Source organism: Xenopus tropicalis, chromosome 4 (assembly GCF_000004195.4).
Source record: "Xenopus tropicalis strain Nigerian chromosome 4, UCB_Xtro_10.0, whole genome shotgun sequence".
Lineage (NCBI taxonomy): Eukaryota > Metazoa > Chordata > Amphibia > Anura > Pipidae > Xenopus > Xenopus tropicalis.
In genome coordinates this window covers 125,249,775-125,266,937 of record NC_030680.2, presented here as the reverse complement: position 1 = coordinate 125,266,937, position 17,163 = coordinate 125,249,775, and the positions used below count along the sequence as shown (strand labels likewise).

At 39.0% G+C, this 17,163-nt stretch overlaps 1 protein-coding gene across 1 annotated transcript in view; it reads left to right on the top strand.

Annotated features, from left to right (window-relative positions):
- Positions 1-17,163, top strand: part of bsn (bassoon presynaptic cytomatrix protein) — a 161,350-nt gene that overhangs the window by 52,272 nt on the left and 91,915 nt on the right. The window lies entirely within an intron of this gene.

Here is a 17,163-nt window from a genome sequence, read left to right as displayed (position 1 = left end):
TCCAGAAATCTCCAAATTACAGGAAGGTCATCCTCCATAGCCTCCATTTTCATAAATTCACACTTTTATAAGTAATTTCCCTTTAATAATACCAACTAAGAAATAATTAATCCTTATTGGCGGTAAAACAATCCAATTTTGTTTATTTAGTGTTTAAATGATTTTTAGTAGACTTAAGGTATGGAAATCCAAATTAGGGAAATACTCCTTATCCAGTGGGGTACAGGTCCTAAACACCTCTGTAATGCCTTTGCTCACCCAGAATGTATTATGTTCTGGTACTTTGAGAATAAACTTCTGCCAAATCAGAGGCTGCAGAGCTTTCTACTCATGATTTGCAGCAAAGCATATAGCACTGACACCTACAATAACTCACTTTAGGCACAAAGTGAGATCTGAGAAGCTGGCACTTGGCATTTTGTAGAATATAATGGACTTTGGCCCTTTGTTTGCTTGGATTTTATTTTGTATCCTCCCACCCCATGTCTTACAAGCAGCAGAGTTCTTTAACAGTAATTTCCCAATTTAATTAGCAATTGTGGTAAAGCACTGCTGACCTTTGTAGTAATTACTTCTGATAAGACATGTTAAATTCACTTAGCAGGTCAATATCAAGACTTCAGCACAGATTCGGAAGAGATAACCTAATGCGGTAAAACGAGAGCTGGTCAGACATTTTCCCGCAGCCGATATCAGGTGTTTCCACTGATCATTTTGCTTTGCTACCTTGCAGTGAAAGTAAACTTATTATTATTATTAACTTTTTGAAACTGCACATGATAGATCTCTGGTTCTTCTCTCTGCTCAAGATTCTATATGAATGAAGGAAAGCTTAGGTTGCTTATCAAACATCACTTCTTTGTCCCTTGGGGACCTGGTAATGGAAGAAGACTGTTGCCCCCATCTAAGGGGGGAAATGTATAAACCAAGCATGAATTCATTTCCTGTTATTTATATAGTGTGGACACATTTCCACAGCCCTTTATAGAGATTATACATCAGTCCCTGCCCCATAGAAGTTTACAGTCTAAGGTTTCTATCATATTCACTTGAGTCAATTTGGACAGCAGCCAATTAAACTGCCTGTGTAGTTTTGGAGTGTGGGAGAAAACCATAATACCTGGGGGAAACCCAAGCAGACATGGGGAGAACATGCAAACTCCTTGCAGATAGTGCCTTGGGTGGACCCCAGTGCTGTAAGGCAGTAATGCTACCCAATGAGCCACCATTATAGTCCTTAAGCCTTCAGATGTTAGTTGGACACTGAGAGTTATGAGGCTATGTAATAAAAGGGCACTACATTTGCCCAGAAACAGTAACCCACAGCAATCAACAGGTTTGCTGGTAACCTTTTTAAAAGCAAAGATTTTATTGGTTGCTATAGGTTACTGCACCTGGTCAAACTTAGTGCCTTTTATTACATATGGGGGTATTTGTTTGCTGGGGCCCCAGGGTTGTTCTACTTCACTTGACCATTTACAAAGTGCAAACTTGGTAGTATTTTCAGTTGTGCTTAAAATGCACAATGGAGCTGTGAAGGCCAGTTCTGTACTTTACTACTGTATCATAGCTTGCCCATTAGCACCAGGAATTGATTCTCATTGTGGTTTAGGCAAGTGCAGAAGCTATTGCAGAGAGCAATCTTGGTAGTAAAGGTGTTTACAATGTATAAGGGATGCACAATGGAGTTTTGAAGGGAAGTGATGTAGTTCTGTAGTTTAGTGCAGTCACTGCATGTAAGTATTGCCCTTTTACATCCTTTCCCTTGAGCCACCATTTAGTGATGGGCTGTGTGCTCCCTCAGAGATCAGCTGACAGGAAATAATGCAGCTCTGACTGTAACAGGAAGTAGTGTGGGAGTAAAAAGCAGAACTCTGCCCATTCATTGGCTGATGGGGCCTAGCATGTATGTGTGCCTTTGGTCAGGGCTGTATTTAGGTCCAGTGCCACCCTAGGTACCGGAATTAACAGTGCTTCCAGTTGGCAGAAGTGACATTACACACTTGGCTAGACAGGTATAATCTGGCAGTGGCTGGGGAGGTTTTTCATTCATTTCTTTTGTAAAAAGTTATTAATTATATAGGCTTGAGTGTTTCCCCCTAAAGCTGCCGCTCTAGGTACAGGCCCTTGGGTGCCTATATATAAATATGGCCATGCCTTTTTTTTATTTATGAGCACCATGAATTGTACAGTCCCATGGGGGTGAACATTAGTACTTAAAATGGCAATTTTCTATTTAGGAGTACCCAATGGCACATACTACCTAAAATCATATTTATATAAAAATAGTTTATTTAGATGAAGCAGGGTTTTACATATGAGCTGCTTTTTCCATTTCTTTTAATAAAACCTACATATAGTTTTTCTAGTACAGGTATATGACCCTTTATCCAGAATGCTCGGGACTAAGGGTATTCCAGATAAGGGGTCTTTCCGTAATTTGGATCTCCATACCTTAAGTCAACTAAAAAATCAATAAAACATGAATTAAACCCAATAGGGGTTTTGCATCCAATAAGGATTATTTATATCTTAGTTGGGATCAATTAAAAGCTACTGTTTTATTACTACAGAGAAAAAGGAAATTAGTTTTAAAATTCTGAATTATTTGATTATAATGGAGTCTATGGCAGACGGGCTTTCCATAATTCGGAGCTTTCTGGATAATGGGTTTCCGGATAAGGGATCCTATACCTGTATAAATAAATCTAAAGCAACTGGACTTGTTAAGTAATCATTGAAGATGTTTCACTACTCATCCGAGCAGCTTCTTCAAGAATCAGTGATTACTTAACAAGTCCAGTTGCTTTAGATTTATTTATACTAGATATACCATGACCTGGATGAATAAAATCTTCATAGTCATACATATAGTTTTCCTTTAAAAAGGACAAGGGATGCACAATGGAGGTGTAAAGGCCAGAAATGTACATCATTACAGTAACTTAGAGGTTCGGACAGAGGAAAAGCTTTTGCTCTGAGTTAAGAAAGTCAAGATGACGTGTGTAATGGAGAATGAAGTATCAGTAAGAGTGGGCCAAGTATTCTGATGGTCAGAAGGGCAGAAGGGTACCACATGCTGAGAGCAGATCATTGGCACCTTGTAGTAATGCAGTCCCAGTGGCATTTGGTGAATGGAAAACAGATTGTCAGGGATCAAGTAGAGCATGTGAGGTCAGAAATTGAACTAGCCTTAAGCCGAGTAGGCAGCTATATACTGTATCAGCTTTTCAAGAAGCTTAGAGGAAGCAAACAGATGAACCATTCCACTTCCCCTGTTTGTATTGTATAGGAAATACTGCTCACATAAACCTGGTCCAATTGGGAGTTTCCATCTCCAACCTGTTTCTTAATCATATGTCTTTCCCTAAGCATCAATGGGGATGTGTCATGCTGGTTACTTAAGGTCCCTGCTGGCTTTGCCTTACAATGTTGTTGGTTACCTGACTGTAAAGAAGCACTTTCTGTTGCATAATGCAGTGTCATTGACAGCCACACTTATAGGCATGAAATGTTTAAAAGCACCTTATTCCTCTGTGATACTTTCCCTTAAGGGACTAGTAACATAAAAAAACACAAGAGCTTTGTAAAAGTTATTATGTATTGGTAAAAACGTTTTATTTGCTTCAAATGTACTCTGACATTGTATAAAAATAAGCTGCCTGTAGCCATGCTGAGATTCAGCTATAGTGGAAACATTTCTATAGCAAATATCAGATGACAGATAGATAGATAGATAGATAGATAATAGATAGATAAATAGATAGATAGATGATGATAGATAGATAGATGATAGATAGATAGATAGATAGATAGATAGATAGATAGATAGATAGATGATAGATAGATAGATAGATAGATAGATGATAATAGATAGATAGATAGATAGATGATAGATGACAGATAGATGATAGATAGATAGAGAGATAGATAGATGATAGATACATTTCCTTTGGCATTACTATGGCATTACTGTTCCTTTAATGAATCAAATGACATTAGAAAGGAAAACTTTTTTTAGAATTATTCCCACCCACAATGAATTAGAACAATGAGATGGCTCAGAACATGTTTTTCTTTACAGATAATAAAAACAGTAGTCATTGATTGCCTTCATTTCTTTCTGTATTGAAAGTCTGAGCACAATCAGCTGATTGTCTGCTATTCACTTTAATGAAAGAAAACTCCTAAAATGCTGTTATTTTCTGTGTTGAAATAACTGCAAAGAAATGATTTTGGCAATATACTGTAAAATCAGTTTATCCTCCTGTGTTTTGTCTCAGGCTCACTTATCAGATTCACTCATTTTAAAGTCCATGGACCCCTGAGTGCAATGTCCAGACTGAGCTTCAAAATAGGCCCTGGCATTTCAATTACACAGAGGCCCAAACAGCCCCTCTGCGGGTCCAATAAATAGTAACTGTCTATGGCATCTTACAGCAGCCCCTCTGCCAGTCAGAGCCTGGCAATGTCCTGCCCTTAGTGGATACAGATAATTAGGGTATAGTTGTAGAGCTGTGGAACACTGGGCATAAGCAAACCAACATCTAAATTCACATATTATTTGTAAATATTTTGTATATACTATAATCCGTTAACATCTAGCAACATTTTAAAGGTGAGATTTCCCTTTAATTAAAAAGCCAAGGTTGAAGACTCGGAGACCAAGGGTAACAGTTGTGCTGCACAATCCCCTGACAGCAGGAAAAAAAATCGATGCAGATTAAGTAGTTTAAAAACCGCTCTAGCAGCTTTGTATTCTGCAGTATAATGTGCATCATACACATTGCTGCAACTTTCCTTTGCTCTTCTATTTGCAGGCATGTCTGCCCAAAAGTGACATAGAGTTAGTTCCTTACAGCATTGCTATGGATCATAAAGCCTTAGTTACAGGAAATGCTGTTACCTAAACTCTAGAGCAGTGGCACCAAAAGTGTCTGGCTGGCTCCTTAGTGGGGCCCAGAGCCTTGGCTTGAGGGGGAAGATTATAGGCCACTTGGAGAAATTTGGGGAAAATGCCCATCTTTTTCCTTAGATACTCCTGGAAACCCACCTTAAAGGAGAATGCAAGTCAAAATTTAAAAAGCATACTGCCCAATAGTCCTCCTATTGTTTAGTAACAACGCCACACTTTTGGCTCACCTAATCAAATATTTACTCACTCCCACTTACTTCACATTTTCTAGAACAGGCAGCCATCTCTAAAAAGGTATTCTCCCTTCCTTTCCCTCCTTGCTTCATACTGCACATGTGTTTCATTCACTCCCCCCCTCCCCTCTGCCAGATCCGCTTCTGATTGGCTGGTGGGCATGTGTAGCTCAGAACAGGAGACAGGATCAAGTTACACACATGCTCAGAGAATAGGAAGGCTGCCGCTGGCACCTACAGGAAGGGGAGAGAGATTTCAGTGATGTCACTGTAGGCTTCACACTGCTGTAGGCTGCCAGCACCATATCTCAGAGAAGCAAGCAGGGATCTGGGAATTTAGATATGCAGTAAGTACTTAAAAAGAATGCCTTTAGACTTACTTTTAATTTATATTAACCTTTCCTTGTCCTTTAAAGATAAATTAGAGTAAGATTTGGGGGTTGAACACTTATTTGGTGCCCTAGATATTCGTGGAACTATGGCTGAATGGCTGATACAGTAAAGCCTTTATGTGGCTATAACCTCCCTTCCTCACCTTAAAATTATGTTCCAGATAATGACCACCTCACGGCGCCAGTGTGACAGCTGCCAGTGCCTCATCTGCAGTATAATGTATACATTTGTCTGCTGGAATCTTATTTTTTTTGTTCTTATTTTTCTTTGCTTGGACATCCTCATCGTCAAAGTGTTCTTCCTCCTCCTGCATGCACACTCTCATTTCCCAATCCAATGCTTTCAGCCTTTATTTTCAGCTCTTATTTTCAGCCCAATACAGGATCAGTTATGTCTCCTATTCACCTCTTGAGTTCATCCAGGCAGGTAACTATTCCCATTAATTAGATGACTTCTCTAGAACTGTCTGTCCTTTAATACTGACTGACCATTTTACATAATTTATTAGGCACTGCTTTCTTAAAGGAAAACTAAATCTTAACTAAAGAAGTAGGGAAAAAAATTGTACTTTATGTTTTGGGTTTCTGTACCAGCCCAAGGCACCCACAACCCTTTAGCAGGGAAGATCTGTGCCCCCAAAGATGCCCCAGTAGCCCTCCATCTTCTATTCTGCTGATTCCCTGCACATGCTCTGTGCTGCTGGCACTTACCTGAGCTTAGGGACCCACTCACAATATTCTGTATATATAGAATATAAATGTCACAATATAAGGCTGATTAGCAATTTATTCAGATTTACATTACATGGCAGCCCTAAAAGCAGTGCAGTTAGCATCAGAATTTAATAATCAGCCCTGCAGCATCAGGTTATATGACAGACCAGCCTCATTTTCTGCTTGATAATTTGCGACAACCCCTAAGCTCGGCCTCTCAATAGCTGCTTAGAGCACACTGAGCATGTGCAGTGTCACTGACCCTCTTATTAAAATCCAAGATGGGGAGCTCCTGTGACAACTTCAAGACCTGGATCATTGCTGCAATAGAGATGATGAACATATAGGCTTGTGCAGCAAATTCAGGAAATAAAAAATGGCAGTTTTAGATATATTCATTTTCTAGGGTTTAGTTCTTCTTTAAAAAGACTGCTATTATCTGCCTTCTCAAAAAGTAAGTGACTCTAGGGAGAGGAGAGATAGTTGGGAACATCAGGGACTAAATAGGTGTGGTGTAGGGATAGTAGGGTTGCTATTGGCTAGGGAGAGTTAGCTAACATTCAAGGCAGAAAATTTGCTTCTGCTCTGGTAGAAATTTGTTTGCATTGAAACATTGTTTATATGCATATCTGCAAGTTGATACCCAAGATTTTTCTATCTTGTGGGACCCTCCTACAACACATGCAGTAGACAGCTGGCATTGAGCCTGGGGGCACAACTTTTAATTGTGTATAGCTACTGTTTACTTTGAATACAAAACATGTAGAATAGTGAGGCTTAAAGAAAAACTATACCCCAAAACAATGTAGGTCTCTATAAAAATATATTGCATAAACGAACTCATATGTAAAACCCTGCTTCATCTAAATAAACCATTTTCATAAAAATATACTTTTTAGTAGTATGTGCTATTGGGTAATCCTAAATAGAAAATTGCCATTTTAGGAATTAAGGGCCGCCTCCTGGGACCATAGGATTCACAGTGCACACAAACAAGCCAAGGCACACATACATGCTAGGCCCCATCAGCCAATAAATGGACAGAGTTCTGCTTTTTACTCCCACACTACTTCCTGTTACAGTCAGAGCTGCATTATTTCCTGTCAGCTGATCTCTGAGGGAGCACACAGCCCATCACTAAATGGCGGCTCAAGGGAAAGGATGTAAAAGGGCAATATTTACTGATATATATATTCCAGTTTGGTGAGATTCTTTAATAGGTCACTTACCATAATATAAACTATCTGCTGGTTAGGTATTCATTCTGGGGGTATAGTTTTTCCTTTAAGTGGCCCTTTAAGTTAAACATGTAGGATTGCCACCCTGTTGGTATTTGACTGGCCCAGCCAGTAACTCACCAGCTAGGGCCAGGGTCAGAATTATAAATTTACCGGCAACATAATAGCTGGTAAGTTTGTAATACCCCATAAATCCCTACCTTCCCTGACCCTCTATGGTGCTGGATTTCCCACTGTAAGGATTGCATTGTCCCGCTTATGCCCCGCCCATTTCCCAACTCCATTCATTTCGCTTCCCACTCTGCGGATTTCCTGCCCCTGTGTGACATCACCTCCTATTCCCCCACCCAAATGCTGCCATTTAATTACAAAAACGTGGCAACCCTATAAGCAAGTCATTTGGGACTAGCTGATACTGTTAGTAAACAGTTTTGAGGGTGATACTATGTAATCTAATTGTTAGCATGGGCTATGCGTATTTAATACCATTGGACTGTGGCCTTTCTACCCCCACTGCCTGAGTATTGTAGAGGTGTGTGTCGGGGGGGGTTTGCATATAGACCGTATGGTTGACGTTGCTCCCATCAGAAGTCCCTTAACACTTTATATTACTAAATGGCAATGTGTGGCTGTAGGACCCAGAACAAATGCTGACTCTTTCATGCACATAACTGCAATACCTTCCGAGTGCCGTGTAGGTCCCCAAGGTGGAATCTCTGCTAGAAGCCAAGTGGACTGCTGCCTGTCACTGTTCTATGTGTGGTTGGAGCCATTTACTCGGTTACTTTGATTTCCCCTGAATACTCCATTTTGTCACAAGGTTTTCATCAGATGCACTTAATATATCACTAATACATCAAATGAAGTGAATTCTGTCATCTCTGCCATTTATTCCCTGCAGACTTTAAACTTTGATGCCTATTACCCTTAGCCCCTATTGCATTGATTACCTGCAGTTACATGTCACATCGAATACACTGGCCTTGTAACAGCCTGGTAAATACATTCATGCCTTCCTTTACTGCCTCAACAACAAAAGGAGAAACTAAATAATTGATTATGCTATGTTTATGCTATCTTTCAGGGATGTAGCTATATAGTATTATAACTCATTGCACTGACAGGTAACCTGCAGGCCATAGATATTGTTGGACTACAATAGTAAGTACCCTTAGGGAGCTTATTTCTGTTGTCAACAACATCTGGATGTCCATTTGTTGCCAACTAATCTGGTTATAGGCAAATAAACACACAAGGGCACATACACAGGCTTGTTACCTTGCATTCTGGTGCTTGCCTAATGAGTACCCCTATTACCTGGCATGCTTCGGGGAAAACCTAGTGTTTATGGTATGAACAGTAAGCTTTTCGTTCAGTGAGCCTGGTGATTTAAAGGGCATACTCGGTGGTAGAACCAGTGCATGGGTAAGTGAAGAAGCTCAGTGAGCTGCTCTACAGTATTTGTTCATCAATTCTAATGGGTACTTTACATTCATTCCACCCCACCAAACATTTTTATTGTTTTTTTGGGCAGGTTGTTCCTGATTATTTGCACTGCTATACAATGCACAGGGCAGAGTTGCAGGTAACTAGGCAGTCATACTTACCTCAGCAACAAGTGCTCTATTTTCTGAACTTGTGCCCAATGTAAGGAGTGGCATAAAGACCAACATATCTACTTCTGAAGGATTCACTTCCAGTGAGAAAAAGGTGAATTCTTTCCACTTAGTCGGACCTTGTGTACATATTTATAGTAGCATACATGCATACAGTGATGTTGGGCACCAGTGGTCCTCAGATTCTTTTTTTATAGGTCAACACAAGCATTTCCAAGTTCTGCCACTAGAAATATCCACATAGGAAACTTGAGCCTAACTGGGGAATCCCATTCCTCCTAAGGTTCGCTTACTGCTGCATCTATTGTGTTTCTTTGATGTCTGTTCTACCATGGGTATATGTAGGAGACTTTATGAAATTATAATGCAGCAGATACTTCTGTCTGTGCTTAGTTTATGAGGCTAGCACCATTAAGCATACTATTGGTTAACATCCCCCCCAATAAATTCTTATGGCTTCCAGATTTGTAATCAGTTAAGCTAAAGGGGATGATGTACTATTCATATATAAGGGTGGCACTTGGCGCATGTTAGTGCAGTACTACAGTGTTGCAGGGTTTATGAACACTACGTTCCCTTACAGGACTGATATGGAGCCTGCAGCACAGAGCAATTAGTTTAGACACAGCCAGAATTCCCCATAACTGATAGAAATAAATCTCTGACGAGCAGACATCACACAATCCAATTTATATGAGACCAATATGTTAGACATGTTTCTGATAACAATAGAATGTTGGATAGATATGAAAATGAACAGAGCTTAATGGGGGTTTGAACCCTTATTAACTGCTCCCAAGAGTAATTAGTAGACATTTTCAATAGATATTAGGGTTTAGAATCACATAAAACTACACAGATTGCTGTGGTTCATGTTCCAAATAGGCAAAGTCACGCGTCCATTCTGCAATATCATCTTTGCCCTAAGATGATAGGGCCAAAATTACAGAATACGGGGCCCATGGAGATGCTATAACTGTGCGGCCCCCTGTTAGCATCACCCAGCAGCCTTCAGCAGCAGGTTGGATGTTCCTGATGTGTGTACTGGAAATATTTAAGCATTGAATACTTTACTATTTTTTAGTGGCTCCTCTGATACTTAAGGCTCATAGCTTATTCTCCCTCTGACATACATTAGGGGGCAGATTTATTATGAGGTATAAAAAACAGTGACAAAATTTGCCAGACATAACCAGGCTTCGCCTTGTAAAAAACTGCATCATTTTTTAAAGCCTTTTTTCTGTGACTTCTGGCGGAAATTACACAAAGTCTGAAGGGACATGAAATAACAACATCAAAACTGGCGTTCGGACAGCGTTAAATAAAACACATTTTGATAAATTTGCCATTTTCTTAATACAGTTTTTCACCCAGGATTTTTTGTCGAATTTATTTTACACAGAGTAATACATAGGCCTCTAAAACTAGAGCCTGACAATTACCGACAGTCATAGTGTGACAGGTGCCATTTATGACACAGGGACAACATACAGCTAAAACACACTTTTGCTAAAAATTAACACAATAAATAGGGTTTGTGTTGAAATTACATTCTGTCTATTTTAATTAGAATCCACATTGCCCTATTTTCTTTGACATTCTAAAGCACTAATTTAAAAGACTGGGCTATTTTCACTGACCTTTTTCCTGCTTCCTTTATAAACAGGGTTTCTTTTATAAACAAAACAATTTGTTCAGAGCTCATTATCTACATTTGTACAAACAAAGCCCTCCTTTTGAGCATCTCATTATCAGGGGCCTCTCAGTGGACTGATCCCTTCAAAAGTTCTTTGGGATCAGAAAGTGACAGGAGGTACTCAAGTGAAACTAACTTCATATTCTTGTTTAGTGCTAGACATAACAAAAACCATTGATATTTCTTAATGAAATCAATAGACAGTACAGGTATTGGATCCCTTATCTGGCAAGCCGTTATCCAGAGAAATCCAAATTACGGAAAGGCCATCTCCCATAGACTCCGTTATAAGCAAATAATTCTATTTTTAAAAAAGTATTTCCCTTTTCTCTGTAATAATAAAACAGTACCTTGTACTTGATCCCAACTAAGATATAATTAATCCTTATTGGAGGCAAAACAAGCCTATTGGGTTTATTCAATATTTACAGTAAATGATTATGGAGATCCAAATTACATAACAATCCCTTATCCGGAAAACCCCAGGTCCTGATCATTCTGGATAACAGGTCCCATACCTGAACTTATATTTAGCACAAGCCCTATTCATTAAACTCATGTTGAAAAGGGGTGTATACTGTCCCTTTAAGTTTAACACTGATTATCTAATAAAGGTACAGTAATAGAGGATTCCTGGCCAGATTGTGCTAAAAATAAGGTCATAATGAGATATCTATACAGCTTTTTGTCATACAGTTTGTGAACACGTTTTATTGTGATATTAGCTTATGTTTTGAGCGAGAACTCACCTTCTTCAAGTGCCCCTCAAAATATCACTCCCTGTGGACTATCACTTGTGGTTGTGATGCCCCTAAATGCCTTACAGCAGTGATCCCCAACCAGTGGCTCATAAGTAACATGTTGCTCACCAACCCATTTGAGTTGTTCCCAGAGGCCTCAAAGTAGGTTTACATGGGGCTACCAGATAGCCAACCACAGTCTTTATTGGCATCCCCTAATAATTTTTTTCATGCTTGTGTGGCACCCCAACACTTTTTACATCAGAATGTGGCTCATGAGTAGAAAAGGTTGGGGATCCCTGCCTCAGAGGGTCACAACTGACCATTCATTGTTCCAGATACACGTCAGGGGTGTTTTGTGCTTTTTAACATCCATGTTTGTGATTTTCTTTTTCAAGGGTTTCATTTGGGAAAACATGACCAAGCGCACAATCCCACTCATATCCGCGACTCCCACTGCTGTAAACAAAATATGTGCACCAGTTCCGAAAACCACCAATAACAATAACAAAAAGCTCTAAAAATACATACGGAAAAAAAAAACACAGATGGAACAGAAGCAAATAACATAGGAATTTCAAGCCATGATACTAATTAACTAATTAGTGATAATATTCAGTTATCGGATGACTTCATATTGTGTCATCGTTTGCAATAACCCTGTATTTAGTTTTTTTTCCCATCATTCTCTAGGCCACATAGCTTTATGCCTTTCTGTTCCTGTGCCGTTACTTCTCCAGTATGACGACTCCTCGTACAAACGATAAAACCTTCACCCCAATCATTGTTTTATTCCTTACACTTTATCATTATCTGTGGCCTAAATACATACGGCTGTTTGACTCCGATAACAGCATTAAAAATGAAAGGCAACGGCAGAAAAGAAGCTGCGGGATTAAGAGGAGCCATATTTTGCTGATGTAGCTATGAGCTTGAATGGCAGCCTCATAACCAAAAGCATTTAAAGCCTAAGTATTCACACACACAGATTCATGGCTGCCGTTAATACTTTCCTCTCTGCCGTTAATACTTTTCTCTCTTTTATGACTGAATTCTTTCCCTAGATTTTTATCTGAAATGCAATTACTATAGTCTGAACTGAAGATACATCTAGAGATAACACATTGCATGTCATAGAATCCTGCCTTTATGGTGGATATTGTGCTTCATATTGATCCCCCAATAAATACACATAAGGAATAGGCAACCAGGGGCCTTTTGTGTCTGCAGTGTAGCCGCTTTTATGTTATTATGAGCTACACATATTTAAAGGCACTTTTTATAAGTAGGTACAATCTTGCTTTTATTTTTCTATGGATGTAGCCAGGGTTATCCCCAGATAGATATCTATGGTTATGGCTGATGGTTATAGCTGTAGCCATTTGCTAAGTTACACAACTAGGACCAATGTGATAGGTCGGCAGCAAGCTGTATGTACTGGTAATGGATCCTGATATCCAGAAACAATGAAATACAGAAACTCCATTTTCTGTAGTGTCACAGTTTAAATGTATATGCCAGGACAGGTGTGGGACCTGTTATCCAGAATGCTCGGGACCTGGGATTTTCCGGATAAGGGATCTTTCCGTAATTTGGATCTCCATAACTTGAGTCTGCTAAAAATCATTTAAATATTGAATAAACCCTATAGGCTTATTTTGCCTCCAATAAGGATAAATTATATCTCAGTTGGGATCAAGTACAAGGTACTGCTTTATAATTACAGAGAAAAAGGAAATTTTTTTTTTTTAAAAATTAGAATTATTTGCTTATAATGGAGTCTATGGGAGGTGGCTTTTCCTTAATTCACAACTTTCTGAATAATAACTTTTCCGGATAAGGGATCCCATACCTGTATATAACTTCCCAAACAAATCTGTATACTCAGATGTGCGGAGAGGAGGAATGAAGACAATGATGTGACCTCATACAACTGGATAATCTAATGAACACTTTAGTGAATTGGAGAATACTTTCCCATAACATGAAAGTGCTTATAGGAATGGTGACGTTATTCCACTCAGCTGTCGCCCATGGGGATTAAAAGAGGATGGACCTCAGGGGAAGGGCTACTGTTTGCCTGGATATCAGTGACATTTGAGCTTGAACGGGTTTCTTTTGAGACAAAATTTCTGATTTTTTGCATCAACTTCTATAACAAAAAGCAATGGGTAGGAAAAATAGAAATCTATATTGTATACAGGCATTTTACTTTGCGCAGATTTGCATCATATTGAAAGTGCTGACCGAAACAGTGTAACTGTAGCAAAATAATTCATTTATTCTGCGTAATCATATTCATATTGGGCAAACAGCAGATGGAGGGGAAATTCAAGCTGGATATCAGGTGCAAATATGGTACATACAGTATATGGCATCTGTTATACCGAAACCCATTATCCAGAAAGTTTAGAATTACAGGGAGGCCGTCTAGCACAGGCTCCATTTTAATCAAATAATTCACATTTTTAAAAGTATTCTGTGTAATAATAAAACAGTGCCTTGTACTTGATCCTGCTTTGATTAAAGATTTATTTAGTAGTTTATTTATTTAGTTTAGTTTATTTATTTATTTATTTAGTAGTTTATTTATTTAGTTTATTTATTTAGTATGGTCATCCAAATTAAGAAAAAATCTCTTATTCAGAAAACCCCAGGCCCCAAGCCCTCTGGATAACAGGTCCTATACCTGTGTTTTTCTAACATTTATTATGTGCCTACCGCTGTCCTTGGGTGAGGAATTGGCCTTTGCTGCACGTTAGATATGATCATTTGTGTGGTAGGTTAACCTTGCTATATAATTGTGTTCAAATATTCTCATTTATAAACAAGTAGCCATAATTTTAGTATTTAGGCCTGCAGAAAAGAGTTTTCTATAGAGTGACAGGAAGCTGGGCTATACCCCAGGGTGATGGGAATGGAGAGAGGAAATGCAGCGGGGATTTGTGCGAGAAGAGGCTATAAAAAGGGAGTTATATTTAGATTGAGTAGAAATCCCTGAATGAGAATAAAGGATTAGGAATATTTAGTCGACTGGAGAGTTTGCCGGAGAGATATGCTGAATATAATGCACTGCTTAGATTCATGCTGTGAGTTTTATAGAAGGGTGGGCTTTACTGCAGCAGGATTGTGTGGTATCTGGTGTCCAGTGATGGGTAGCAGATAATCAGGTATAAAAGGCACTACACAAGCTGTTCATTCCCTGAATGGAGGAGTGGCATATGTGTCAGAGAGCAGCATAAGCTGGTGCACGTGGGCTAAACATTGGATTATCTGATCAGGCATCCCTTAGGCTCAGCAGTCACACCATATATACAGTTTAGCCACAAGCACAGGGATTCATTTGCATTGAGCCCTCAGCACACAGAACTCTATTTGCTCAGTCAACTCCCAGCTCCGTCCATTTGAAACAATACCATCATTTAGCTCTGTGATAGTCGCCTATAGGTTGTTTTTTTTTTTGTTTGTGACTTCTATGAAGCAGGGTCTTATCTTAACCTTCAGCTGTGAGGACCCTTATTCTTCCTGGTGTCAGTCAGGCTGCTGTCAGCAGAAGTAAGTCCTTCAGGAAAGGGAATTCTAGGGAATAGTATCTGACCTCCATTTACAAGCACTTGGCTAGGTTAAGGGCTGTGAGAGCAGTATACAGAGGCGGAGGCTGATAACAGGGACACTTCCACTTATATGACCCAGCACATATGGCATAACCCATATGACAAAACTCAGAACACATGACAAGATAATAGATACATCCCAGAATACATGGTACAATAAATGCAGAAATACAGTGCCAATTCTATATATAATACTCAAGAACGCTTTATTATTAATACATTTACATATATAATAACCCCAGAACAAATGGTAGTATAAACAGATAGTTTCATATATAGTAACCTCAGAACACATTACAAGATAATACAAACATCCCAGAACACATGGCAGGATAAATATAGTGCCAAATATATAATGACCCAAAACACATAGTAGTATTAATAGTGGCAATTTGATTATAATGTCCCCAGAGCACTTTATAGTAGAAACAGAGAGTCAGTTTCATATATAATAACTCCAGGACACAAAGCAGGATAAATTTAGTGCCAGCTTTATGTAAGAATATTAATTAGTGTTGGTTAGGGTAGACTTTGCCTCCTGAAGTTTCCATTAAAACTTGCCTGTAAATGTATAGTGGGTGAAAGAACAAATTGTGCTAGAAAGTATACCACTCATGTCAGTTAACAGGGGAAAACGAAAAGAATTGCCTAGTATTGGACTAGATATATTTAAGCCATCTTTAATAAAGAAATGTTAGCATGCATACATATACAACCTTAAGTACTTCTCTTATATAATGGCGGCTGTTCGTTTGTAAGATTGCTATTTCATTCCTTTAATGCCAGCCTTGTGAAACCCACATGCTGTATAAATGATTATATCGGTTCCAGTGAATGCTAGTGTAGCCTGCAGCATAAATCATTTCTGCTGATTATGTATTAGCCCTTCACTGGAGAATACTAAAGGGATATATTGCAACCGTACATGAATGCCTTACTGTAACCTTCTATAATCCCACCAAAGACCACTGATTATAGAATGCATAATCTGTGCAGGGGGTTAGTTACCAATACTTCTAAAAAATGAAGTTAGGGGATTGTTTAGAACCCAGGCCAATCTGCACTGGGCATATTTTATAGACATCAGCACATAAAGGGATGAGTTCTCAGTGATTTAAATAGATATTTACTGTTTAGCAATGAAAAACGCAGGTCTGCAGCTTCATTAATTGCTGAGATGCCATGCAGCTTGTGGGTTTTATATCAATCTGAAAAGTCTGGAAACACTATGCAGACATGCTAATGCTAAAATATATCTAGCCCTACATAAGGAAATGTAATATAATTTCCTCTGTAGTATAACCTTACTTGATATATATATAGTATACTTTACATATCCTGCAACATTCCTCTTTAATAACGGACATTTTTATAAAAAAGCAGCAACACAAGGGCTTATTTACTAACACACATTGTACCTAACTTGTTGTAAATTGGTCAAAACTAATTAATGAACGGTTGCTATGGGCAACCGCCCTTGTTCAATTTACCATTTACAGTATGTTAGAAAATGGGCCCTGTGGTGTGGTACAGTCACCACAGCCCCCAATATGTGTTCTGTTTATTCGTTGTAACCTTATCACAATACACCTGATTATAGATTAGTAGGAGGCATGTGAAAGCTCTAAAGCCCTATAAATAAGTTTATATCAGTCTTACTTCCACTGGCAGTAGCTTGACACCAGCCAGAAGAGGGTTCCCTTACATGAGCTTTAGGTATGACCATGCTTTATGTTAACCACGAAAAACTTCATAGAGGCTACAGTATGTAACAGGATGTTCACTGTTGACAGTATCCCTGTACACTTTGTACAGATTTACTGTTTTAATATCAAAGGAAATTACTATTCACAGGGGGCTGTTATGAACCCCTCAGCCCAAAACCTTGGACCCAGGGCCAGCTCTTCTGCCTTTGAAAAACCCACCAATCTTGGGATCCCTGGTAGGGACCTAGGAGATTTTACTATACTGCCAATGTGAACAGTCCCAGATGGCTGTAGCTTAT